Source organism: Oryzias melastigma, linkage group LG18 (assembly GCF_002922805.2).
Source record: "Oryzias melastigma strain HK-1 linkage group LG18, ASM292280v2, whole genome shotgun sequence".
Classification (NCBI taxonomy): domain Eukaryota; kingdom Metazoa; phylum Chordata; class Actinopteri; order Beloniformes; family Adrianichthyidae; genus Oryzias; species Oryzias melastigma.
This window is the reverse complement of record NC_050529.1, coordinates 24334589-24338984: the sequence shown is the minus strand read 5'-3', so window position 1 is coordinate 24338984 and position 4396 is coordinate 24334589.

Genomic DNA, 4396 nt, shown 5'->3' with positions numbered 1-4396 from the left:
ACACATCCTCCCGTCCATCCAATTACCACTCATTTAAAGTGCGAATATTTTATAAAATATACATTTTCAAGAAAAAATAAATAAACCTGTCAATTGGACATTTCCAAAAGTAAAGGGTCAATTAAACATTCTAACAGCCGTCACGTCTACATTCTTCCATAACTTAAGAAGGGATTCCAAGTGTTACAAAAATCTTGTAGAAAAACAAATTTTCTCTAACACCAAAAAAAAGTAACAGATTATTTATCCTCATCTTAAAAGTCGGAGGACATTGTTCTTTTCATTTGAGAAGAACAAGTCTCCTGGCAATCAAGGTCCCAAAGATTATTATATTCTGTGCTGTGTGATTGAGATTAAGATTTTGTGGGATTACAACAAATATTGCAGGAATTACAGGTTTCATCGGCCTTTGAAGAACATCTGAAATTACTTTTGCCTAAAGAAATTTAATTTTACAAAGGACCAAAATATATATGAGATCGTGACTGTTTGTTTTCGTCAATCGCAAATGGAATTCATATTTGGAAAGAACTACCAGTGAGTCTCAGTGGATAGACCCGTGTGCTATCCTAGACATGTTTAAATTAAAAGGGGGTCATCTGGACCCTGAATTTTTTTTTTTTTTGTGAGAAATAGTTCCTTTGTTTCCGATACCAACCTTATTTCACTTAATCTTGTTTAATGCCAGAAACTAATGAAGGGCAGAAGCTGCAGGATTCATTAAAAGTTTAATTAACTATGAACCTAATTGTCTTTATTTGTAGTTTGTTTAAAGCTAATGCTGGTTAAGATGTGTGTTTTACATCCAGTTTATGCATGACTCGATTAGATGACTAATTGAAAAAAATGATCTGTGATTAATCGACTGTTAAAATCATGGTTTGTGGCAGCACTAATACCCAGCACTGATTAAAATCAAGAGACTTGTGCAGAAACCACAGAAAGAAAAGAGGACACTTTGGTTTTGGACTTTGTGTTCTGAGCAGCCGTCTCTGTTCATCTGAGACCTGAATGACTCCATAGTTTGATCCTTCTTGGACACTTCATGCAGGATCTAACTGCTGACAGGCTGTTCAACGCTGCAGAAAAGTTCTGAACCACTGCATACCTGTACCCATCGGAAACAACTTCACCACAACATTATCTGCAGCCTTTAATGGGCTAGTCTTGAGATGATTCAACGGCATGAACCCCACAACATAGCTGCAGTTTATTGCAAGTCAATGCATTTAACTTCACCAAGTCATGCTCAGTCCTGACTGGAGTCCTCAGAGTCTTTAAATAGAAGGCTCATTGCAGCTGTTGGATATCTTCATAACATTCTGCTGTATGACTTGTAGCTAATGAATAAAGGTGAACATTTCAGAACAATTACTTTTCTTTAATGTTTGCCTTTGAGATGAATTGAAAATGTTGTTCTTTGCGTGAAGCTCTACCTTGTGCCAGAGGAACAGCTAAAGTCGTGCCTCAGCTGATCATTTTTAAGTTCTTAAAGCTGGAATGAAAATTCAAATGTGCACAGAAGCTTTGTTTTCTTTTTAAAGTAAATGGTAGAGGAAGGACAATGTAGAAAAGTCCAAAATGTAGTAAATCACAACTAAGACATACTTAAGACAACACTCTAGACTCCAATATTCAATGGTAAAATGTGGGAGTTTCAGTGATAGAGACTGGTATGTTATCACAGTTGTTTGAATAGAAATCAGCACATAACCATTTTTGATCCAGTTTGACCAAAACTTTGTAAGTAGGAGTCTGGAAGTTCTTCAACTATAAAATGCACTGACCTGCAAGGCAAGATCAGAGGAGAGATGACAGAAGCCTTATATAGTCATGGCAAACTCAAACCTCTCCTCAGCTTCCTTCAGCCCTGAGTTTGGAAAGAGATGCACAGTAAGACAGGAAAGTCTCAGAAGTTCATAAAAGGGAGTGAAAAAGGAGGAATGAAAGCTTGACAAACAGCTCCACTCAACTATTCAGATGTTTCTAAAAAGAAGAAAGTTAAAAAAAACCTCCTGGTGTATTTTCAGCATCATTCCCTGCTCCGTGAATCAGAACAAACTGCAGACATGTGCTTCAGGATCTGCGCCAACAATTCTGTTTCTGTTTCAAACAATGTGTTTGTCTTAGCAACTGTAGGCTGCAATGGGAACGTGTGAGAAATCATGCAGGAGGGGCTGTCAGAGTTACACACTCAGCTGCACAGCTGCAGTGTTAGCAGCTGAAGAAAAAGTGGGAGAAAAAACAAAAGCCAATGTTGGAAATTCCTCTTTGCTTCTGCAAATGAGAAACAGCAGAACCCTCTCAGCTGTTTTTACACCAGCCCTGGTTTCTGCGCAGGAAAATGAAACATGGATAGCTTTGCAATTCTGGATTTGCCCCACACGCCAGCTGTCAGTGTTCCTCCTCAAAGAAGCACCGCATTCTTGTTCCCTCATGGTCTTCATGCACACACGTGCACACAATCTGAACCTGGGAGAAACCAGCAGATTCCTGGTCAAACTCACCCCATTGCTGTGGACGGAGGCCCCTCAGGCTCTGACGCCTGACTCTTGCTCACACATAGAGGTTTGCTGGCGATCCTGGACTCCTCCTCGTCCTTCTTGTGGGCTGCAGCTGAAACTCCTCTCCAGACCTGGAGGTCAGAGACAGAAAACCAAGGGTAAAAAAGTGCGCCAAACTGTGGGAAGCAGAGGGGATCATAATTACAGTCTGTCTCACAACAGGCACCTTACCAGCCTCCAGCGTCACACCACCATCCCCTTCAGTAATCCCTCCTCTCTCCCCCTCCTCCTCAGCAGGGAGAACGTGCAGGCCTCCAGGGAGGCTGTCCAGACATTGACCCCCCTCATTTCTCATTCCCAAGATTTGGGATACTTGTTTGGTTCAGACACTAATGTAGGTTTCTCACTAGCAATCCCCTGTGAGACTGATGTTTGATGTAGGATGGTCTCATGAAGCCGCAGAAGAAGAACCTGAAGGTATCAGAGCGACAGTGACAGTTTTCCTTTTCTTGATCAAAGTTTGAACACTGACTGACGTTCTCAGTTCCTCTTCTTATCTCCCTTTCCTGTTTTGTACAGTTCAGTTACCTTTTCCCGTAGATCTTTTGACAGCTCTTTAGCTTTCCTCATGACTCAGATCCAGAAATGTCAGTGCAGCTCTGGATGAAGGATGAAGGTTCTGTTGGGATCCCAGAACCTCCAAGACCTTTAGTCCACACACAGATTCCAGGTAAACAGTCACAGGTGAGGATAGCCATCAGGAGATGTAAACTTAGAACAGGAGGTTTGTGTTGTCTTCACGTTTCTGCTGACATGCTGTCATGAGTTAAAAAGGGTAAACATATATTTTTTGACAATAAATGGTTTCACCCGACTACAATGTTAAGACAAAAAAGTTTAGTGTTAACATTCTATGAAAAATGACTAAGAAATCATCATTTCCTCCAAGGTAATTAAAGTCATGAACACAACTGAATCTAGTATCAAAAAAGGGGTTCTGTGATCCATTTGGTCTACAGCGTATCCCACATATTCCTGTAAAAGTGCTCTGGGCTGACTGCTAAAGTGCCAGCATCCCTGCTCCAAAAGCTAGTTTTGGTTACAAAGTCTACAAGGTCGGTACAGTGTTGTTTACATGGTTTCTGTGCTTTTTCTGAGGCGCCTTGATATCCTGAACATGATGTTTCAAACAAGACTTAGTAGTTTTTGAGATGGAAAAATAACAGAACTGTAATTGTATGCCATTTGAAAGGTAATAAAATGTGGTGATATGAACTGTGTGCACATGTGTGCCTGTGTAACGACCTGCAATGAAGACTGAAAGCATCCTGTCTTTGATATCTGGAGATTAAAGCACCTGGAAAAGAAAGCAGGCTGAAAGGGTTTACTAAGGTTCAGAGGAAATATTGTTTGGCAGGATGGGGATACAATTGTCCACCTGTCTTTCAGTTTCACTTCTACACAATATCACAAGAACAGGATTTTATCGTCTGAAAAACATTGCCATTGAGTCCACCAGTTTCTCTCTCTCTTGCAAACACAGAGGTGCTGATGAATGTTTTCATTTCTAGTCGATTAGATTATTGTAATGCCCTGCCCTCTGGTCTTCCCAGAAGACGGATATCAAACCTTCAACTACAGTAGAACTCAGCTGCATGCATGCTGATGAAGACCAGATGCAGGCGGGAACACAGTACATTTAAATATTGCTTCATTGGCTCCCTGTGCAATTCAGGATGGATTTTTAAGTTCTTTTGTAAATGTTTTTTTGGCTGTGGGGTGTCAGATATGATAAGCATGAGCCCTCGAGGACCCTGAGGTCCTCTGGTACAGGTCTTTTAGTCATTTATAAGGCAAAAGTTGTTCATGTGTTTAAAGGAATGTTCAAGACC